Raw genomic sequence first — 24868 nt, forward strand, 5'->3', positions numbered from 1 at the left:
AGCGTACTTAAGCGTCCATCAGCCAATGAGAAGTGAGCTTATTGATAGGCGGTCTTTTCGACCGGGAAAGCAACATGGCGGAAACGGCGTGAAAAACTCGAAACTCAAACATTAGAAAAAGCAAACTGTCTACCAGTGAGTAAACGTCGCAGATCTTGGGGATGGCAACATCCCCAACACCTCCCCTCTTTGAAGACTGTTAGTAACGTACAAGCTTTGGGTTCACCTGGAGGTGCTGGGGCTGACGACGTCTTTGATCTGTCTGTCTTCTTGGTTGGAGTGCCGGATCAACCAGGGTTTCGCTCTCGAAGTTTGTCTCATCTGGTTCCGTCGCATCTTGTGGTAGCTGAAACGTGTCTAGCAGCACATCAAAGGGAATTTCCACCAATGCTTCTGCTGACTCTGCGGCGTGCCGCTGGCGAAGTTAGTTGGTTGCGATGCCTCGACTAGAGGGAATCACCAACTGCTACGTCGCACAGCACCCTTCCTCGTTTTCTTACAATCTGCCCTTCAATCCACGGGTCGTGCTTCAGTCGGTAGTCACGAACATACACGTGGGAGCCAACTGCGAAGGGAGATCTCGCCACCGGTATTTTGGTCTGTTTTGCGTTGCTCGGAATCATGCCGTGGTTGACCGTTTGCAGGTTTCGACCCATCAAGGCTTCCGTGGTGGATTGGTGGTTAGGCAGAGCTTTGTCAGGTGTGGAGCGATACACAAGTAGGAATCTCTGCAGTACCTCGACGGACGTCCCACCCCTCGAGCTTTAAGCAGGGCTTGCTTGAAGGTGTCAACGAAGTGTTCTGCTTGGCCGTTGGATTGGGGGTAGTAAGCCGGCGAGCGGATGAGAGAGCTGGCATGAGAGCGGCAGAACTCGGCAAACTCACTAGACGGGAATTGTGAGCCATTGTCTGTGACGATAGACTCTGGTAAGCCATGTTGACTGAAAATTTGGGTCAGGGCTCGTACCGTCTGCGTAGTCGTTGCGGGCACCAAGGGGACGATCTCGGGCCACTTGGAAAACGCGTCGACCAGAATCAGATAGGACCAACCGTTGATAGGCCCCACAAAATTCAGATGAAGGTGTGACCATGGATGTTCCGGCCGCGACCAAGGCACAGGTGGCTTTCTTGGGGGATTCTTGGCTGCTTCTTGGCACCGAGGGCAGCGTTTGACGAAGAACGTGATGTCACCATCCATACCAGGCCAATAATTGAAGCTGTGTGCAATCGGTTTCATCCGAGAGGTACCTGGGTGGGCGGAATAAAACTGGCGGAGAACACGTAAGCGGAGTGTCTTGGGTGCCACAACACGGTCGCCGAACATAAGACAATCACTTACAACACACAGTGACTCATGGCGATGGAACAATTGCTGCAATTTGTCGCTCGGTGAGTGGGCTGGCCTGTATCTCCAACATAACGGATGGCTCGTTGTAGTATTGGGTCCGCCTGCATCGCTTGTTGGATCTCAGTGACAGTTGCCGGTAGACCGCATATGGCGTGGGTCAGGTGGTGGATGGCACAGTCATCCGTCGAAATGGCGGCGATGACGGCCTCTTCTTCAGAGGTGGGATAGTCGCTGATGAGGTGTGAGAGAGCATCAGCTTGGCCAAAATATTGGGTGCGCCTGTATTGGATGTGAAAGTCGTAACCAAGGAGAATTAGCGCCCAGCATTGGAGTCTGTTGGCTGAGTGTGCCGGGATATCTGTTTTGGAACCGTAGATGGAGAGTAGTGGTTTATGATCGGTTAATAGGGTGAACTTACGGCTGTAGACCAACTTGTGGAAACGCTGCACTGCGAAAACCAACGCGAGGGCTTCTTTCTCGATTTGGCCGTAACGTTTTTCTGCCGGCATCCTGGAGGCGTGCATGATCGCTTTCTCGCTGCCATCAGGGAAGGCATGACGGATTACGGCACCAACACCATAGACAGAGGCATCAGCTGCCACTGCAATTGGTAACTGCGGATCATAGTGTGTTAAGAGGAGATCAGATGTGAGCATGGACTTTAGCTGACAGAAAGCTGCTTCACGCTCACCCGACCAGTTCCAAGGCACGTATTTTCCAAGCAGGTGGTTTCGTGGCGCTCGGACGTTGTGTAGCAATGGAAGGAACGCGGAATAATAACTGATCAATCCCAGGAACGAATATAGTGAGGGAACGTCCGTCGGGGTTGCTATCTGGTGAATTGCGCGAATGTTTTCCGGATCAGGATGGTGACCAGAGGCATCGAAGATGAAGCCAAGGTACTTCACTGACCAGAGGAAGAATTAGCACTTTTCAGGCCGGAGGCGGAACCCATTATCCTGAATGTGCTGAAGAACGGCCTTGGTGCAACACCGCAATTCTTCGGAGGAACCAGCGACGATCAAGACATCGTTCAGGTATGCGGCCACACCTGGGTTGCCAGATAAGATCGTATCCCTTACCTGTTGGAAAATAGCTGGGGCGGATTCGACACCAAAAGGTAAACGCGTGTATTGGAAAAGGCCTCAATGGGTGTTTATAGTCAATAACTCACGGGATTCCGCTGCGACTTCCAACTGGAGGTATGCGTCAGCAAGATCGAGTTTGGCAAAGAAATGGCCTCCGTTCAGGATAGTGAACAGGTCGTCTGGAACCGGCAACGGGTAGTGGTGGTCTTTCAGGGCTGCATTAAGACCAGTAGAGAAATCAGCACAGATGCGGAGCAAACCGTTGGCCTTTCTGACGACGATAGGTGCTTCCCAAGAGGAGTAGGAAATGGGGGTTAAGACTCCCTGGTGTTCGAGGCGTTGTAGTTCAGCGTCGACCTGCAGCAATGAGGTGTATGGTACCGGTCTCTTAGGGCGGAAGACCGGTGTGGCATTAGGTTGGAGTTGTAGCACAGCTTGTGTGGCGGAGCAGAGTCCCAAGCCGGGTTGGAAGACCAATGTGAATTGTTTCACAATCTGATTGGACAGGGTGCAGCAGGGGACTGCACCTGGTTGCAAATTGCGTTGAGCGGCAGATTGGCCAAGCCCAGAACGTCAAGCCAGTCGAGCCCCAAAAGGTTGAGATCCGACGCAGCGATGTAACATGCGCCGTTGAATGCTTTGCCGCAGAAGGATATGCAGCAGCCGAGTTGCCCCGAGAGGTTGAGGTGCCCACCACAAGCCCTGATGGCAGTTTTGGAGGTATCTCTGACTAGAGGTTGTCCGAGGTTGCGCCAAATTCTCTCGGAGAGAATGGTGATGTCCGATACAGTGTCCAGCTGCAACCGGACCGGGTGGCCATTGACGTTGACTGTGATGTACTTCCTTCGGCCAGGGGCATTGACTTGGAAAGTTGCCAGCAGGCTTCGGGAAAAGGCAGCCTGCTTCGTCTTGCTTCGGGGGCTTGCGTGTGGCTTGGGTGCGTCAGGTTTGTTGGCTTGTCGAGACTTGCAGTGGCCATCTTTGTGACCGACTGCATTGTACTGGCGACATCAATGGTGCTTGAAGGGGCAGAGCCTGACAAAATGCCAGGCCCCGCAGTGCCAACAGGGGGATGGTGGCTTCTTTTTCGAGCCTTTGTGAGAGTTCGGACCAGAATGCGATGAACCAGAGGACGGACCAGAGGAAGACGTGCCAGAATTGGAAGGACCGGAATGTGTGGTGGCCTGGGGAACTGCATGAACTTCGGAACCCCCTTGGCCCCCAGATTGGGCCAAAGTGGTGTCATGCTGCAGATTGATCAACCGTTGGTATTCGTCCGTGATGGCAGCGAGAGTCAGCGTAGGGTCCTGTTCCAACCGATTGAGAAGGCGCACGCGGATATCTGCAAATTTAGGGGACTGGAGACTGCATATAAAGATAAGTGCTTTGAACTGATCATCAGTGAGCGATCTTAACTTGAAACGTTCACATTCACGGTTAACTATCCCAACATGTGTCAGAAAAACACCTGACTCATTCATGACCAACTTTAAGCAACGGTAGCATATGCTGAACAACGAGCACTGATCACCGAAGTGCTGCTTGAGCAATTGAACTGTGGCATCAAACGACTGATCCGCAGGTTTATCTGGCATGATAAGGTTGCAGTACTTGTCCAGCTCTGCCAGGTCAAGTTTACGAAGCAAGAGCTGGACTTTCCATGTATCATCCTGACCAGCGAAGTCGACACGAAATAGCTCCTCGTAGCGACGGAACCAGGTATCAAAAGTAACATTGGCCTCTGGGTCATACCCAAACTCGGTGATACTGTTAGCGATACCGTCAACAGAAGGCAGAATATTAGTAGATGCTGCCAGTGCTAGAACCCTGGTCTCCGCGAGCATCTCCATCAACTTTAACTGCTGTTCGAGTAGAAGCTGCAACTTTTCTGGGTCTATTTTACGAACATCTCGTCGCCAATCTGTTATGTTTCGCGATACCTCGGTAGCTATGGACTCGGTATGATTGTCTGTACGCAGACGACTAGGCGCAAGCTGATGCGAACGTTCACACGAGATGATAGTGGACAAGCCCCAGTCCCCAGCTAGAGTCGCACCCCAAACTTACTGACGCAGGAAGAGAGGACACGAGGCCTTTAGAAAAAGAGCTTTTACTGTCTCCGTCCGAAGACACAAAATGAACACAACTCGTCTGTATTTATACATTAGGAATGACCTCGACCAATCAAATGCGAAGTAGCGTACTTAAGCATCCATCAGCCAATGAGAAGTGAGCTTATTGATAGGCGGTCTTTTCGACCAGGAAAGCAACATGGCGGAAACGGTGTGAAAAACTCGAAACTCAAACCTTAGAAAAAGCAAACCGTCTACAGTGAGTAAACGACACAGATCTTGGGGATGGCAACATCCCCAACAGTTTTGTCCTTCACTGATGCTGCCAGAGCTACTGAGCTTTTCTGGCAACTCTGTTTTTGTTCCTGATTTACAGCATCCGCTGTTCTTTCGGTTTTCATACTGCATCAAACATGGTTTTTGTTTAGCTCTTTAGAAATAGACTAATCTGAAAATCAGTTAAACTGTAGTTTTTAAATAATGTTTGAGTCAGGGTGTAACATCGAAGTTTACAACATGATTCATCTATATTTCGTTGTGTAAAGTTGCTGTGGGCCCAGAGGACTACTATTCTCATTAGTGACAGACAACTGGTGGTGGTTTAACCTGAGGGTCATCTCACCTCAGGTGAGGTTGTAAAGGAGAGTTGTTCATGCTAACCACTGTGTAATGTTTTACTGTAGTAAATGATGGCATCAGATTGGTTTCAGAAACTAAAATTAATGTCTGTGTTATTTCAATTACAGCCTTGTGTCCAAGTAAGTTAGTTCAAAATGCTAGTAGTTTCTTAGTCATGCAAATTAGCAAAATCAAGAAAAAATATTAAAATGTTCAGTTTTTTTTAAAACTTGCCTCCCTGTACAAAGATCAGATTAAGTGCTTTTTAAAAACGTGAAGTTGCAAGAGGTCATAATTTGAAACTGGGGTTTCAACTGCTCTATTTAATCATACTGCTAGTAGTATAATGTAGTAGTTAAGCGGTCACACTATTATCTTGATTTCAAAATGTAAGTTTTATAACTGAACTAATTTGAAGGAAAAATGAGAGTTGATTTAATGTTGTCATATGTACGGAGATGCAGTGAAAGTGTTGTTTTGTGTGCTCCGCAGGCAGAGTGTACCATACAAAGTGCATGAAGCATTTAGGTAGCAGAAGAGTACAGAATAGTGTGTTATGGCTGCAGAGAAGGTGAAGAGAGATCAACATTAATGTTTGAGAGATCTGTTCAAAAGTCTGATAACAATAGGGATGAAGCTATTCTTAAATCTTGAATACATGTATTCAAACTTTGATATCTTCTGCCTGACTGAAGAGGGTGGAAGAGAGTATAATGGGGTAGGAATGGTCTTTGATAATACTGGTTGCTTTCCTGAGGCAGCAGGAAGTATAGATGGAAAGCTGATTTGCATGATGGACTGGGCTGTGTTCACAACTCCGTATTTTCCTGGGGTCTTGAGAAGAACAGTTGCCATACCACACTGTGATGCATCCAGTTCGGATGCTTTCCATGACACCTGTATAAAAATTGGGAAGATTCTTTGTGGAAATGCCAAATTTCCTTTCTGTCCTGAGGAAATAGAGATGTTATGCTTTCTTGACCATTGTGTCGACATGGGTGGACCACAATAGGTCATTGGTCATCATTCCTAGGAACTTGCAGCTGTGGACCATCTCCACTTCAGCACTGTTGATGCAAAAAGGAGTGTGCCCTCCTCTCCACTTCCTGAAGTCAATGACCAGCTCCTTTATTTTGCTGATGTTGATGGCGACACTGCTGTCTTTACACCATGCCACTAATCACTGAATCTTTTTCCTGTACTCTGTCTCATCATTGTTTGACATCTGACCTACAATGGTGGTGTCATCAGTAAACTAGTAATGTTGGTTGAAGTTTGAGTGAAATTTAGCCACACAGTTGTGAGTGTATACGGACTATAGTAGGGGGCTGAGTATGTAGTTTTGGGGGTGCACTGGCATTAGGATTATTGTGGAGGCGGTGTTGTCATCTATTTTTACTAATTGGGGCCTGCGGGTCAGGAATTCAAGGATCAAGTTAAAGAGGGGAGAGTGGAGACCTAAGTCTTGGAGTTTGGAGATGAGTTTGTTTGGAACTGTGTTGAATGCTGAGCTGTAGTCAATAAGTAGGTGCCTGACACAGGCATCCTTGTTATCCAGATGTTCCAAGGATGAGTGTACGGCTAGGGAGATGGTGTCTGCTGTGGACCTGTTGCACCATTGCAAGAAGTGCAAAGGATCAAGGCAGTCTGGAAGGCAGTTGACGTGAGCTGTGACTAATCTCTTGAAGCACTACACACGTATGGAGGCCCATCCCACTGGGCAGTAGTCATTGACGCACGCTGCATGATTTTTCTTCGGCACTGAGATGATAGTGCTGGTCTTGAAGCAGGTGGGGTCTTCAGATCAAAGTGAGGAGAGGTTAAAGATGTCAGCGAATACTCCTGCCAGTTCGTTCACACAGGATCTGAGTGCACAGCTGGGCAAGTTGCTTTCCATGGGGTTGCTCTCAAGAATTCCGATCTAAGTCTATGGTGGTAACCATGGGCACAGGTGCATTCGAGGCTGTTAGGGCACATGACATCATTTCACTGACCTTCTATTCAAAGTCAGTGTGGAATGCATTCAGCTGATCGGGTAGGGATGTATTGCTGCCCAGAGTTTTGTTTGACTTCACTTTGTAGCTCAATATGATGTGTAAGCCTCGCCACAAACGACCGCTGTCCGTTTGGTTAGTCTGGGTCTCAAGCTAAGTTTGGTATTGCCTTTTGGCATTTCTGATGGTTTTGCAGAGATCATATCTGGATTTTCTGCATAAATCACGGTCGCCTGACTTGAAACACCTCAGACCTGGACTTCAGCAGGGTGTGGATCTCCCTGTTCTTCTGTGATTTCCAATTGGGGTACATTTGGATTAATTTCTTTGGCACACAGTCTTCTACACACTTAGTAATGAGGTCTTTAACGGTAGTGTAATACAATTTTGTTACATTTTGGAACACTATCAGAAATTACATTGTTTGTTTGGGCCTTGCATTTTGCAATGTCAGGAATATAGTTTATGCAATCTCTCTTGGTTTTGCTGTGTCCTGTCCAAAGCTGTTCAGCTGAATTCCCTTAGAGAGGAAAAGGAGATTTATAAACTTAGCTTACATGGTCTAAATTCTTGAGGTTGAGGATGGAAAAGATTGTTGAAAATGGCAGCTTTGAAAGGATGTGGATAGTATCTTTCTAAAATCTAAGATTTACAGTTTACAGTTATGATATACTAATACAGTTTATAGTAGCATTTTGTAAAGGGACCAGCAAAGGAATCTAGATGATTAATGATATTGTGGATGCAATAAATTTGGTAAGAGGTTGAAGATAGTGTTTCACCTTTGGCGCTCGGGAAGTAGGAAGCCTGGGGTAGGCCTTGACTCAGTGTAATGAAAGAGAAATAGCAACAGCTGAATAGATGGATCAACATTTTGAGGGATAGCTAAAAGTAAGAATTTATTTTAAGGAATATAAGTGCAAATTACTGCAAATGCTGGAATGAATGAAAACCACAAAGAAAATGCTGGAAATCGGTGGGTCAGGTAGCATCCAAGGAGAGAGAGAGAGCGGGCTAATGTTTCAAATCTAAATGACTCATCAGCGCTGATATGTAGCGTACAGGGGGCAGCACTTATGCTATGATCATTTATCAAATTGATTTTGATTTGATTTATTGTCACAGTGTCTAAGTACCGTGATAAGCTTTGTTTGCAGTACTGGCAGATCATAGTAAGCAAGGACAGACAGATCATAGGGTGGGAAAAATATCTTGGACAGAATAAGGTATAAAGGTTACACGCCAAAGGACATGCGCTAGTCAAGATCACCATTGTTTGAAATTAGAGAGTCTATTCATCAGTCTATTAACAGCAGGGAAGAAGCTGTTCTTGAAGCTGCAGATGCATGTGTTCAAGTTTCTGTTTCTTCTGCCTGATGGAAGAGGTTGTAGGACAATATTACCAGCATAGGACGAGTCTTGGGTAGCCTTTCTGCAGTGACAGGATATGTAAATGGAGTCCATGGATGGGAGGTTGGCTTCCGTGATGTTCTGGGCTGTGCACACCACCTTCTGTAGTTTGTGGTCCTGGGCAGAGCAGTTGCTGTACCAGGCTGCTATGCACGCAGACTGTATGCTTTCAATGGTGCATCTCTAAAAGATGGTGAGGGTCTTTATGGACATGCCAAATTTCCTGAATTGCCTGAGGAGGAAGAGGCATTGTGCCTTTTTGACCGTTGCATCTATGTGGGAAGTGGGGCAATGAAGTACGGGAGGAGAAAGGGTGTTGATAATGCAGATTAAGTGATTGGAATGTGAGAATGGCAGGACAATGGTGTGTCTAACCACCAAACTGGAAAGAAGAATCCCATTTGAGTGGGGAGACAGGACATGGTGACGCAGAATGCAACAAGCAAAGCTAAAAGAAAGGGGAGAAATGGGAGAGGGTACACAATCTGAAGCTGCTGAACTAAATATTAAATCCAGAAGGTTGTAAACTGCCTAGTCTGAAGATGAGATATGTTCTTCCAGTTTGTGATGTGGTTCGCTGGAGCTGGTTTGAGTGCAAGAAAGAGGCCAGAGGAACAGGTCTAAATGGAGGGTGAATGTTGGAGACAGGTGAAGGGATCAGTGGAATTTAGGGAATGTAACTGTTAGTGGAATAAAGAAGACAGTGGGTGCTTACAGTGCACGTAAAGAGAGGTTTAGGATTACCAATGTTCCCAGGATAGGGGTGATCGATCTGTGCTGTCTTACAGACTCTGCAGCATATAGCTGTGAGGTTGTAGACTTGCTGCCTGAGCTGGTGTGCTTGATTGCAGACATTTAGTCACCCAACTAGGTAACATGGTCAGTGCATCTCTGGTGAAGTGCTAGTGTTCTGTCCCACTTGTTATTATGCTTCGGTTTGCTGGGTGGTTGGCATTACTTCCAGTTCTGTTTTTCAGTGGCTTGTATCGGACCTGATATACAATGTGTTTGTTAATGGAGTTCCAGTTGGAATGCTAGGCTTGCAGGAATTCCCTGGATTGCCTCTGTTTGGCTCTGCTGTTATGGATGTGTTGTTCCAGTCAAATTTGTGTCCTCCTTTGTCCATGTGTATCGAGAGCAGTGAGAATTGGTAGTGTCTTTTGGTGGCTAGTTTCTGTATATTGCGTATGATATCAGAAGTCTAGTGACTTCTTTACCTGAATGTTTACCATGTATAACTTGGTTATACTTTTGGTTCATCTTGTGGTGTGAAGGACAGTGGGAAGCAGCACTCTGCTGCTGTGTCTGGTCCATTGCAATGCTTCTCACTCCAGCCTCAGTGGTGTCCCACTCTTGAAGATCCTCCCTACAGAAGGGAGGTGATGGCCTCGTGGTATTATCACTGGACTACAAATCCAGAGACTCAGATAATGTTTTGGAGACCTGCGTTTGAATCCAGCTGTGGCAGATGGTGGAATTTGAATATCTGGAATTAAGGGCCTAATGATGGCCATATATCCATTGCTGATTGCCAGGAAAAACCTATCTGGTTCCCTAATGTCCGTCTGGAAATGAAACTGCTGTCCTTACCTGGTCTGGCCTATGTGTGAGTCCAGACCCACAGCAATGTGGCTGACTCTTAACTGCCCTCTGGACAATTAGGAATAAGCAATAAATGCTGCCTGGCCAGCAACACCCTCATCCGTGAATGAATAAAGAAAAAGTATATTTTCTAGTTCATTTTTGTCCTCCAGCCCATCATCTTTCTCCATCTGGTGCTGTCCGTTCTACTACATCTTTGCAACAAAACGTTGTCTGCAAATTGTCACACAGTATGTTCAGCTTGATTTACTCGAGCAACAGATTTGCATGGCCACAGACCAAAACAGGGCAGTGCAGTTATGCAGATCTATTCCTTCAAATAGTAGGTATTAAATGGCTGCCACTGCACTTTAAATTTCTGTGATTCTAAATAATTATCTTGTATCTGTTTCCTTTGGTAACCATTCTGTTGTTGGTCGGAACAGTTTTCTGTTACTGACTGTCAAAACCAAGGAATTTTAAAAACCTTTTATTGTCTGCTTCATCTATAAAGAAGATCTATCCCAGTTACTGTTGTCTCTGCATATTACTGAAGTCTCTAGAAGCATTTTTTAAACTCTCTTTCACATCTTTTTCTAAGGCCTTGATATTCTTTAAGTGTGGTGTCCAGGATGAGACACAGTAGCAGAGGCTTACTCGGTGATTTTTGAAGGGATACTATCCATAACCTCAGCAGTACTTATGTTGTTTACGAAACAAAGATATGCTTTTATCTAGTACAGTTGTCAAATTTTCCTGTCATTTTAAATTCATATAGAATGACTACAGTGCGGAAACAGGACCAGTAAGTCCACACACCCCTCCAAAGAGCATCCCACCCAGACCCAATCCCCTATCACTGCAATTCCCAGGTCTAACCCATGTAACCTAAACATCCCTGAACAATTTAGCATGGCCAGTCCACCTACCCTACACACCTCTGGACTGTGGGAGGAAACTGGAGCATCCCAGAGGAAACCTCTGAGCAAACTCAGCGCAGACAGTGGCTGAGATTGGAATTGAACCCAGGTCCCTGGTGCTGTGAGGCAGCAGTCCTAACTAACCACTGAGCCACTGTACTGCCTTAATTTATTGCCTTTTTTTAAGGACTGGTTTTTAGACAAATGGAAATAGTATTGATTTTAATTGAACGCACTATTCCTTAAGTTTCCAGAGCACCATTTTCATGTTTTTACTACAATTAAATTGTTCAAATAGAGTTTTGTCTCAATGTGTTTATTTGCTAATTTTGAGGATTCATTTAATGTAAGAACAATGTAAAGTATGATTCAAAATCTGTCTGTGCACTAACTTGGGAGGAACACCCAATGAGTAATGCAACAGCAAAACCAGGAATTTACGTCATGTTTCAAGAAATCAAAAATTATTATGTGTGAATAGAAAATTGTTTTATGTATTGAAAATATGCAATTTATGATTAGTATTTACAGTACTCGGTGTTTTGTATCCAGATTTAGCTATTAAAAATAGATTTATGGTTTGTGGAATGTGATCCTCAGGCAGATGGAACTGCACTGATGTCATTGTGTGACACCAGGAGGGTTTGACCTATTTTTATTCAGTATGCTGTTCACCAGAGTTCTATCTATTTTTGTCCCAAAGTACAAATGCAGTTAGGTCTTAATGTAATGAAGCTTTTTGTTGCCATGTGAATTGTATGTATGTAAATTGACTAATGTCCATTGGACTATGCAAGAGATAAAGCTTGGTAGGGGTAAAATGTTGTGTGCTTTAGTTACAGATACTGGTTTTTATTTCACTTGAGTAACAAGATTTTTAAAGTGTTAAGAGTAAAATCTGTCAACCAGTTTATGTTGTATTTTCATAACCCAAAAATTGATACATTGTATGGAAGCCTGTGAAAGAATTTGGTAGCCTTACGTATAGAATCCATGCTGACCATAATCCCAAACTAAACTTATCCCACTATAAGGAGACTTGCCATATTATTTGCTCTTTGGGCACTAAGTGCCCAGGTCAAAGACCCTCGGGGTAGAAATCCTGCCCCAGGAACTCTCAGCCAATTACAAAATCCACTTCAGATAATGCCATCTGGGGAACAGCAGCATTGTTGGCAATGCACCTGGAGATTTAATCCTCGTATAATCAATGTTACATGAGAGGATGGAAGGGGTTTATCAGCAATGGTAAGGGGGTAGGTCTGTGCTCCATTCCTCCCTGGTGCTGAGTCATTCAGGCACCATTCCTTTGAAACAAGAAACCTCAGCCCATTTCGTGGATCCCACATTGCAAACTGAATAGATCTGTTTTTCATGATTTCCACATTATGACAGCCCCATGCTCCACCAGCTGAATCCCACTGAAGCAAGGCAGGATCTCTCTGTGCGGTAACTGCCTGGGAGAAAGCTGCCTGTGAGCCTCCCTGCCCTGGATTAACTTGAGGCAGAGAATGAAAGTGGTAAGGTGCCAATCTGGTGTGCTCCCACTTCTAAATTTCCCTTGAGCATTAAATCCTACACCACTTAAGAAAATAATACTTAACATAGAACATAGAACATTACAGCACAGTATACCTCTGACATCTGTCCTATATCTTCCACCCCTCAATTTAAAGCTATGCCCCCTCGTGCTCGCCGTCACCATCCTAGGAAAAAGGCTCTCCCTATCCACCCTATCTAACCCTCTGATTATCTTTATATGTCTCAATTAAGTCACCTCTCAACCTTCTTCTCTCTAACGAAAACAGCTTGAAGTCCCTCAGCCTTTCCTTGTAAGACCTTCCCTCCATAACCAGGCAACATCATAGTAAATCTCCTCTGCACCCTTTCCAAAGCTTCCACATCCTCCTTATAATGTGGTGACCAGAACTGTACGCAATACTCCAAATGTGGCCGCACCAGAGTTTTGTACAGCATAACCTCTTGGTTCTGGAACTCGATCCCTCTATTAATAAAAGCTAAAACACTGTATGCCTTCTTAACAGCCCTGTCAACCTGGGTGGCAACTTTCAAGGATCTGTGTACGTGGACACCGAGATCTCTCTGCTCATCTACACTACTAAGAATCTTACCATTAGCCCAGTACTTTGCCTTCTGGTTACTCCTACCAAAGTGCATCACCTCACACTTGTCTGCATTAAACTCCATTTGCCACCTCTCAGCCCAGCTCTGCAGCTTATCTATGTCTCTCTACAACCTACAGCATCCTTTGCCACTATCCACAACTCCACCGACCTTAGTGTCGTCTGCAAATTTACGAACCCATCCTTCTACGCCCTCATCCAGGTCATTTATAAAAATGACAAACAGCAGTGGACCCAACACCGACCCTTGCGGTACACCACTAGTAACTGGCCTTCAGGATGAACATTTCCTATTAACTACCACCCTCTGTCTTCTTTCAGCAAGCCAATTTCCGATCCAAACCGCTACATCTCCCACAATCCCATTCCTCCGCATTTTGTACAATAGCCTATTGTGGGGAACCTTATGGAACACCTTGCTGACATCCATATACGCCACATCACCCGGTTCACTCTCATCTACCTGTTTGGTCACCTTCTCAAAGAACTCAATAAGGTTTGTGAGGCACGACCTACCCTTCACAAAACTGTGCTGATTATCCCTAATCAAATTATTCTTTTCTAGATGATTATAAATCCTATCCCTTATAACCTTTTCCAACACTTCACCAACATCTGAGGGAAGGCTCACTGGCCTATAATTACCAGGGTTGTCTCTACTCCCCTCCTTGAACAGGCAAACCACATTTGCTTTCCTCCAGTCTTCTGGCACAATTCCTGTAGACAATGACGAGTTAAAGATCAATGTCAAAGGCTCAGCAGTCTCCTCCCTGGCTTCCCAGAGGATCCGAGGATAAATTCCTTCTGGCCCAGAGGACTTTTCTATTTTCACACTCTGTAGGATTTCTAATACCTCTTCCGTGTGAACCTCAATCCCACCTAGTCTAATAGCCTGTATCTCAGTATTCTCCTCGACAACGTTGTCGTTTTCTAGAGTGAATACTGTTGAAAAGTATTCATTTAGTGCTTCCCCTATCTCCTCTGACTCCACACACAACTTCCCACTACTATCCTTGTTTGGCCCTGATCTTACTTTCGTCATTCTTTTATTCCTTAAATACCGATAGAAAGCCTTAGGGTTCACCCTGATCCTATCTGCCAACAACTTCTCATGTCTCCTCCTGGCTCTTCTGAGCTCTCTCTTTAGGTCTTTCCAGGCTACCTCGTAGCCCTCAAGTGCCCTAACTGAGCCTTCACATCTCATCCTAACATAAGCCGCCTTCTTCCTCTTGACCAGAGATTCCACTTCCTTCGTAAACCACAGCTCCCGCGCTCTACAGCTTCCTCCCTGCCTGACAGGTACATATTTATCTAGGACACACAGGAGCTTTTCCTTGAATAAGCTCCACATTTCTAATGTGCCCATCCCCTGCAGTTTCCTTCCCCATCCTATGCTCCCTAAATCTTGCCTAATCTCATGGTAATTGCCTTTCCCCCAACTATAACTCTTGCCCAGTGGTATACACCTATCCCTTTCTATCACTGAAGTAAACATAACAGAATTGTGATCGCTATCACCAAAGTGCTTGCCTACTTCCAAACCTAACACCTGGCCAGGCTCATTACCCAGTACCAAATCTAATGTGGCTTCGCCCCTTGTTGGCCTGTCTACATACTGTGTCATGAAACCCTCCTGCACACACTGGACAAAAACTGACCCATCTATAGTACTTGAACTATAGTGTTCCCAGTCAATATTTGGAAAGTTGAAGTCCCCCATGACAACTACCCTATCTCTCTCACTCCTATTGAGAATCATCTTTGCTGTCCTTTCCTCTACATATCTGGAACTATTCGGAGGCCTATAGAAAACTCCTAACAGGGTGACCTCTCCTTTCCTGTTTCTAACCTCAGCCCATACTACCTCGGTTGACGAGTCCCCAAACATCCTTCCTGCAACTGTAATACTGTCCTTGACCAACAATGCCACACCTCCCCCTTCTTTTACCATCTTCTCTGTTCTTACTGAAACGTTGAAATCCCAGAACCTGCAACAACCATTCCTGTCCCTGCTCTATCCATGTCTCCGAAATGGCCACAACTTAAGCTCTGTTGCAGATTATTTTGAGTTAAAATTGAATACTGTTATAGTTGAAATCGGAATATTACACATGCACTTTGGTTATTTGTTTTCTCTTAACCAATTTTAAAACATTGTAGTTTAATGATATGCATGTGTAACCTCAGTGAAATTTTACTGCCCCTGTGGCAAGTGCTTATGGCGGGCACTGAGGAGGTAGGGCGTTAGAATGTGGCACTAATGTTTGGTTGCTCCCTGTTGTCTGTGACAGTGAATGCACCTGTGACACTTTTTGTTTCAGCCTTGGTTAATGGTTCATCTGGAAACATTTTTGGGAGATCACAGTCAACAGCCTAGCATGCTTCAAGCAGGCGATGGATAGCTTGTTACACATAGTAGGGGAACTCATCAGTTTTCTCATCAAGCGGGCCAGTCAGGCACATTGAGTGATTGGAATCAGAGTGATGGCAGAATTCCCTCAGCAGCAATTCAGTCTGCAAATGGATATCAAAGCTCTGTCTGCACAGTCATGGCTGTTTGTTCATGGGAAGCTGCAATGGATTCTGCACCCTCGAATAATCCCAAGTGCATGAATTCTTCATTTGAACTTTTTGTTGTGGATCTTGGATGTCAAGGAAGTGTATCCACTAAAGAGAAGGTTGCTTAAATTTATGCAGACCCCCAGGACAGAGGGAGAAGAAACCTTCATGTAATTGCATTGAATTTATAGTTGGGCTTCTGAAAACATGGTTCCAATGCTTAGGTCTGGGACAGCCCCGCAATACACCCCATAAAGATTCTTTAGTATCCTCGTGATCAGCTGTACTGTATAAATGACTACATTATACAGGCCATCATCTCTTCTGTGAAGCAGTATCCAATTGCTAAAACATCTCCAGGTGCCAATGACCACAGCAGTTGAGATGTATACAAGAATGAATTCACATGAACACCTCATCAGCACATAATGGGTCTGATGCCCAGACAATCAGAAAATAAATTCTGCCCTGTGACAGCTAACTCTGTCTTTACTGTGTGGAGGCTGGCATGCAGTTCTTTTATCTGTTTGCTGGGCTACTCATTTTGGACATTGTGATGGAAGTTAAAATTCTGTAATGGTAAACATGGCCTGTCATAACACACTAAAACCCATGTTGGTGTGATGACCGAGCAGTTGCTGACTTTCTTGGCCACCTGTAATTATGCTGCCTTCATCAGCCTTGCTGGCCTTGTGCTTCTGCTAATAAAAGAATCACCCTTTTGGTTACTTCTGTTGCCTTTCCTCGGCCTTCTATTGTAGTTTATATAAAGATTAATCCTGAGTATGGTGCCAGCAAACTACCTAAGAATATTCCACCTTTGGAGCCTACAACCCTGGGGAGTCTCAATGTGAACTTTACTAGTTTCAAAATCTCCCCACACCCGGCCTCATCCCACGACCACCCCTCCCTCTCATCCCTGCCTCCTTGACCTGTCCATCATCTCTCCCACCTATCCGCCCCTCCCACCTCACTGCCCAATCACCACCACTGCCTACCTGCACTCACCATCCGACCCATCTTGTCTATTTCAGAGCTCCCTTCCCCCTACCTTTTTCTGAAGAAAGGTCCTGACCTGAAACACGAGTTTTCCTGCTCCGCAGATGTTGCCTGGCCTGCTGTGTTCCTCCAGCTCCACACTGTTATACCTAAGAATACTGCTTTCTCCCACCACCACTTATTAGCTGATTCTCCTGGCAACCATCTCCTAATTGACTCCATATTAGAGGATTCTTCTTGGAGTTCTGTTATCTGTCTGTGTGCAGTGTGATCTGTCGTGACTCCATTGTCCGGATAATAACTAGTTTGCATATTCCAACCCAATGTTTTTGATGTGTCTTGCAAACATTTCTTAAAATTAGCTCAATAAACATTTTTGGATAGTTTCTGTGTTTATTTGAAGACAATCTTTGGCAACTTTCCTTTCTTACTCCCAGTTTCAATTATTTCCAAAAGCATACTTTCATCCAGATAAATTCAGCAGTTTTATATTCCCAGGTCTGAATATGAATTTTTTGAGATGACATGATTTTTATATTATTTATTTTCTGTTGGGCTGTCTGCTTTCTATTTAGTACTGTGCAGACAGGATTTGGGTGCAGTCTCTGTAGTCCATGTGCTGTTCCAGCGTTTCCGTCACATGTTTCCCCTGTCAGTTGGAATGTTTACTGGCAGGGAGCCTCCTCCTCTTCCCATTCTAGACGTCTGTTTAAATCGCTGCTGTAATGTTATTAATCTGATTTAGAAAGAAAGGGAAGAGATCCATTGAACACCAAAGCTTTTAATGAAGAAAAGCCTAATGGGTACAAGAGTGTAACATGAAACTCAACAAATTTGATATATTTGTGTAATATATTTAACATTTTTGTGTCCATTGTATTGCTCTGACAGATTCCCTGGTGCAGAGTACTGGAAGTTGATTCTTCTTTCCCCTTTGGCTGTGGACAGGATGATAATTAGAAGACTAGTGCATGGCTTTCCGCAGAGCACATAGGCGGCGTTAACCTGTGGGGGGGGCAGGCTATTAATTGCAAATTAGAAGCTGGCTGGAGTATAGATTATTGAGGCGTTTTACTACATTCTGAAAACTCGAAGGCACAGCATCTTACAGATGAATGGCGTGGCTTTCTGTCTCGTTGGAATTCCACCCTATGTGGAGGCACAAGTAAGTAATAAGTTTAGAACACTGACCTCACAGAGCTGTCCGGATGGTCTAAATTGAGGCTGAAGTATTTCCTTTTTAATTATAGTGCATTTGTGACTAAGAGGATTAATATACAGGAATGCAAGGCCTTTTGATGTAGAACGTAAACAGGAGAACTCAGCACAAATTGATTTGAGACACAACATTACATGAGATATCACCATGATGTTATAAGTTTTGATGAGAAAGTCTTGTTTTATTTTCAACTTTATCTTTTAGCAATTTCATTCACCTTTTAAAAATATTTTAAAAATATTTTGTTATGTTGTAATGGCTTGCATGAGTGTTGGTATGATGGTGATGTTTTATGGTTATGAGTGGGAGCAAGCACAGCCATGTGAAGCTGATTGAAATTATCAGTGCCTTTCTTTTAGAACAATGAGGCTTTGTAATTTGCAGTAGATTGTAGTTGAAGCGTTTTCTTCTTTTCTCTTTCTCTCTGTATTCAGAGTTAAAAGAGCAGAAAACAAAACCATGTGTTTGTGATAGGGATGAGCAATTGCCATATCCAAGAAATATTAGTTCAGTAATATTTTATTTCAAATTGCTGAAATAAGTGACAATTCGAAATTCTGCTACATGTATGCAGGTGTTTTCACTAATTAAATTGACCAGTCCTCAAAGAAAAAAATTAGTTGTATATGATGTTTTTTAATTTTCAAATATGTCGAGCCAAATGCAACACTTTGGCAGTTCATTGTTTGTTGATCGCAGAAAGTGTATTTGACCAGCATATTTTGAGACCATGTGATTGGCCTAAAATAATGATTTATTGTTTTCAAGTATGTTATTTTGTTTTGCATTTAAGGACAATTTTGTTTATGGCTTATGTGAGTACATTTTCGCTTCAAACATAAATTAGTTTGCCTTTCCTGTAACTAAGGGTACATGATTGTAAATACAATAAATTAGTTTGCCTTTCCTGTAACTAAGGGTACATGATTGTAAATACAATAAATGTAACCATTTATTGAGGAATAAAGTATCATTTGCCTGAGTCATGTGAGACAAAATAAACTAGTGATATTGAGACCTACCTTCAAAAGTTGAATAATGGCACATATGTGAACTGCAAGTTGTCTTTGTTTTGATTATTCTTTAAATTTATATGACTACTTTGGAGAATTTTCTGATATGTTGCTTTTTTAACTTGTGTCAACATTTCTTGAACAGAGTACATCTTTTTTCACCAAATGATAAGGAACATTTAGATCCTTAAATTTCCTGTAATTTGAATATTTTTGTGGATCTTTCTTGCACTCAGCATTTATGAATAAAAGACCGGGTGTATTTACCCTCTTCGGATTTTGCTGATTTGCTTTGGCTTTTGTGAGTTGTGCAAAAGTGGCCAGCAGATAATACTTGCCTTTTTTCTCACCTGATGGTAATTTGTCTGTCTTAGTATCTTGCTTCCCCTTGTTCACCTCCATAGTCAGTCCAAGGTTAGGAAATGAACATTTTTGAGTAGTTATTTCCATTTTTTACTATAATATGTTGGTGATGGTAATTTGTTACAAGCACTTGCACCACTACAATGATAAATTATTGTTTCATTGCACTAGTAATGTGTGATACTGTATGCCAGCTTGTTTGTTCTCTCGCTGTTTAGATGAGAGCTGTCTACAAAAGAAGCAAAGTTGTATATCCTGAATAAATAAGAGTTCCACAGTGAAGCAAGTTGGTAGAGATCGTGCATACATATTCAATTTAAAGATGTACATGGAAATCTGACTTTATTTTAAATAGATGCTCACTTGTTAGATTGGTTTTGAAGGGATTAATATTGTGTGCTTATGTACAGACTCTCTGGCTTGTTATAAACTGTGGATGGATGCAGATAATGTTAAAAAATGGTTTAATTTCTCAAGGCTTTGAAGTTCTAATGGTTTGTCTGGCTGATGTTACCATATGGTAACAATTAATCTTAAATGAACTCCATTAGAGAGGTGTCTGGGTTTGCTAAAATCCAGTATTAATTGGGTACAGATGAAAGTTTCAACAGAGACTACAATTGGCATTAAATATTTTTATTTGCAAGAAAGCATTTATGTGCAATCTGTATACATATTTTTAACCTAATGTGTCTTTGGGGCTCACAGGGCATCTTAATCACCAACATTTATTCAAGTATATATGGGACCCATCATTGTTAATGTTGCAGGCTCAACTTTTTTTCCCCTGGGCATCCTCTTGAGATTTGTCAAAGGATACCTTTTGATTTTCAGGGGCTGCTTTTTAGTTTTCAGTGGGTTTTGTTTTCCCAGTCTCACCAGCTCCTTCATTTGGCAATACAGTCACTTAGCAATAATACCGTCTGTATTCGTGTTCACATATGGGGAACTTGGACTCATACAGAAGCAGAATTAGAAGAATTTGAAGAATTCATTGAAATGCTCATTGCTGGTCCATTAAACTTAAAGCCACAACACACAAGTAAAGGGATCATTTCCTGGACACAATGGTATTTGAAAAGATGACTATCATTAGTTAGCAAAAATATGCTCAATTTTTAAAACAATCTGATGCCTTTGTTACACAATAAGCCAATCATCCTAGCAGGATTTTTGCAGTTGACAAAGCATTCACTATAATAGTCCTTTCATTCTGTTAGTAATCAATAATCTATTTATCTCTGGCTTAAACACTTGAAGATTCTTCATCCACTGCCTTTGAGGAAGGGAATTCCAAAGAGACTCAATCCTGTTAGAGAAAAAAATTTCCTTTATGTTTATCTTGTGTGGCCGACCCTTTATTTTCAAACTATGGTCCCTTTGTTCTTGGTTCTCCCACAACGGGAAAATGTCCTCTGACATACACCTGATCAAGTGCCTTCAGGAGCTTGTTTGTTTTAATTAAGTCACCTCTGACACACTTCTAAACTCCAGCGTGTCTGCCCTCTCCTAATAAGACAATCTGCTCATTCCAGGCTTTTTTTTCTAATCAGCCTTCTTACCCACCGTTGGAGCAGGTGGAGCCTTCTGGTTCAGAGGTACAGACACTACTGCTGTACCACAAGAGCCCTTTAGATATTAATGCTGTAAACCTTCTCTGAACTGCCTGCATTGCATTAGCATAGTACTGTAAGGATGGCAAGCAATACTGTGCACATTATTCCAGATGGATTCTCACTAATGCCCTGTACAATAGAAGCATAGCCTCTCTACTCTTGCATTCAATTCCTCTTGCAATAAACATAACATTCTATTAGCTTTCTTGATTGCTTGCTTTACCTGCATTGTAATGCTCTGTAATTCATACACTAGGACATGCAGATGTCTCTGCATTTTTGTGCTCTACAATCTCTCACCATTTAGATAATATGCCTTTTTATTCATTCTGACAAAAGGAACAATTTCGTACTTTGTACCTAATTTTCCAGATCTTGGCCCACTCACTTAATGTATCTATATCCCTTTGTAGGCTCCTCATGTTATGTTCACAACTTGCATTCCTACCTGTCTTTGTGTTATTGGCAAATTTATCTACCATAACTTTGGTTCCTTCATCCAAGTCACTTGTATGAATTGTAAAGAATTGAGGCCCTGGCACTGACCCCTCTCGCACATCACTCATGACAACTTACCAGCCTGAAAATGATCTTTTGTTCCTACTCTGCTTTCTGTTAGCTTGCCAACCTTCTCTTTGTGCCAACATGTTACATCCTACACCATGAGCATCGATTTTCTGTAATAACCTTTGATGTAGCATGTTATACTTTCTAGAAATCCAAGTGCATCCACAGGTTCCCCTTTACTAACAGCATAAGTTACTTCTTTAAAGAACTCCAATGAGTTAAGTATAATTTCCCTTTGACCAAATCTTATTGCCTCTGCCTGATTACTTTGAACTTGTCTGAGTGCCCTGCTGTAATGTCTTTACTAACAGACTAATTTGTTCCCTACGACAAATGTTAAGCTAAGTGCTGTGTAGTTTCCTGCTTTCAGCCTCCCTTCCTCTTTGAATAAAGGAGACACGTTAGGTATTTTCCAATCCAAAAGAACCTTCCCTGAATCTAATGAAAATTAAAACCAACTAATTATCTCACTGCTATTTTTTTTTAAGACGTTAGAATGAAATTTGTCAGGATCTGGGAACTTGTCAACTCACAGTTCCAACAATTTACTCGATAATACTTCCCTGGTAATCATAATTTTCTTGAGCACCTTTTTCCCTTTACTGATTTTCAGCTACATCTGGGATGTTACTGTATTTCCTCTCTAGTGAAGACCGTCACACAATATTTGTTCAATTTGTTTGCCGTTTCTTTAATCTGTTAATTCCCTAGACTTCCTTTTTGTAATAGGACTAACATCATTTTTTAAAAACCTCTTGTTAAATATTTGGAGAAGCTTTTCCCATCTGTGTTTATATTTTTGGCTAATTTTCCCTCGCATCCTAATATTTTTCCCTTCTAATTAATTGAGTAATTATTTGCTTTTTAAAAAAATATTCCGTCCAACTTTCCGACCTACAACCTATTTTTGCAGAATTATGTCTTTTCTTTGAATATGATATTATCTTTGATTTGTTTTAGTTAACCACAGATGGCACCCATTGCTTAGAGAGTTTCTTATTTACATGTATCTATTCTATGCTGAATGGAATATCCACTTAAATGTTTGCCTGTACATCTCGGTTTCCATACCCCTTAACCTAAATTGCCAGTTCACTTTTGCCTGCTTTGCTTTCATGCCCTGATAATTGACCTTGTTTGAATTCAAAATTCATGCTACTTTCCCTTGAAGTTTACATCAAGTTTAAACATGGTCCCTGTTGTTGCCTTTGGCACTTTCATGATGAAGTCAGTAATTAATCCTATTTCATTGATCAAAACCAATATTTTGGAAAGTCATCTTGGGGCCTGGGATGGGGGTGAGGGAGGAGGTGTGGGGGCATTAAGCAGATGTTCACCTGCATATCTGCCAATGTGTGTACTGTATCCACTGTAGCCGGTGTGGCTTTCTCTACATTGGGGAAACCAAGCGGAGGCTTGGAGACCGGTTTGCAATAAACTACTGCACCTCCCAGTCGCGAACCATTTTAACTCCCCCCCCCTCCCATTCCTCAGATGACATGTCCATCATGGGCCTCCTGCAGTGCCACAATGATGCCACCCGAAGGTTGCAGGAACAGCAACTCATATTCCACTTGCGAACCCTGCAGCCCAATGGTATCAATGTGGACTTCACCAGCTTCAAAATCTCCCCTTCCCCCACCGCATCCCTAAACCAGCCCAGTTCGTCCCCTCCCCCCACTGCATCCCAAAACCAGCCCAGCTAGTCCCCGCCTCCCTAACCTGTTCTTCCTCTCACTTATCCCCTCTTCCCACCTCAAGCCGCACCTCCATTTCCCACCTACTAACCTCATCCCACCTCCTTGACCTGTCCGTCTTCCCTGGACTGACCTATCGCCTCCCTACCTCCCCACTTATACTCTCCTCTCCACCTATCTTCTTTTCTCTCCATCTTCGGTCGGCCTCCCCCTCTCTCCCTATTTAATCCAGAACCCTCACCCCATCCCCCTCTCTGATGAAGGGTCTAGGCCCGAAACGTCAGCTTTTGTCCCCCTGAGATGCTGCTTGGCCTGCTGTGTTCATCCGGCTCCACGCTTTGTCACCTTTACCCAGACTTTTTCTGTATCCTGGTTTTCTGAATTTAGGTTGTCCCTCTCTATTGTGCTAATATCTTCAAATAACGGTCTCCTCTCCATTTTTCTTTCCTAGGTTCCTGTCCTTCCTCAATGTCAAATACTCTTAAATACAAATATTTAAGTTCAATCTAGGTCATCTTGCAGCCATGTCTCGCTAATGGCCACTTTCAGGTGATTTGGGGATTTCGGGGTGCATTTGCCCACTGTTACCCATGTATTTTGAGTGGTGTCAATATTGCTTGTAAATCAAATGCATTGGCTTATGGATTTTGCTTGTGAACTGCATTTATCTGTAGGTATAAATGTTGCCTCCACCTTCTTACCTCAGTGCTGTCTTTCTGTCTACCATATATTTCTTGTAATGTTGTTTGTTTTATAACTTTTTTTGTGCTTTCACTGTTCACAAGGTACCTCTTTCAAAATGGTGCTATCCATATTATAGTAGCTTTGTTTACTCTTTATAGCTATCTGTCAAAAATCTATGACCCTTTACACCTGCCTATTCCGATATTTATTGTACGTGGCCTTTTAAAAATTGTTCTGAACAAGAATTTGCAGTTCTGAAGAGTCAAACATTTTTTGTTTCTACAGGTGCTGACATACCTGCTGAGTTTCTCTATCTTGTGTTCATTTGTTTTTCAGCAGATACAGATTTTGCTTTTATCTAAAGGATTCTGTCTCTGAGTTCTAGGAGGTGGTTGGCACAATATAAAAGAAAACAGGACAAAACAATTTTGTTAACCTGTAAAGCCAAGAATCTCAATCGATTGCTCAACTATCTTCTTGAAGTCGACTACTCAACTTTCAGTGTTCCACTGTTTACTTGTCACAAAAACTGAAAGGCTTATCTGTACATCGTTTTAAGATTTTCTTCTTCTAGAACTGCACTGTCATTTCTAGTGTGTATGTGTATTGGGTTCATCTTTCTTGCTTTTCGTAACTAATAAATTCACTCTTTCATTAATTCAAAGCCTCACTAAGTTGGCTGTTTTTTTAAATAATCTAAATTTCTTTGGCCTGGGTGAAAGGGGACTAACAACGGAAGAAAACGCCTTTAAATTCATCTTGTGACCAACTGAAGGGGCAGGGGAATTTTTTTTACAAGAAAGAGAGTCAGTTCATCCTTCCTCACCCAGAAACTTCATCATTTGGAGTACCCCATCTGGAATTGTTTGAAACGACACATTGGAGAAGTGCATCTGGGAAATGGTCATAATGCCCTGAACTGGAAAGCTTCATCAATTTTGCTTCAATTTCTGTTCTTCTGTCACTTTTTCATATT

General features: G+C 42.9%; 1 pseudogene; it reads right to left on the reverse strand.

Moving 5' to 3' along the window:
• Window positions 1-368: 368 nt before the first annotated feature.
• On the reverse strand, window positions 369-23646 carry LOC132206110 (uncharacterized protein K02A2.6-like; annotated as a pseudogene).
• Between the last annotated feature and the right edge of the window lie 1222 nt (window positions 23647-24868).

The sequence above is a fragment of the Stegostoma tigrinum genome, chromosome 31, assembly GCF_030684315.1.
Source record: "Stegostoma tigrinum isolate sSteTig4 chromosome 31, sSteTig4.hap1, whole genome shotgun sequence".
Taxonomy (NCBI): Eukaryota; Metazoa; Chordata; class Chondrichthyes; order Orectolobiformes; family Stegostomatidae; genus Stegostoma; species Stegostoma tigrinum.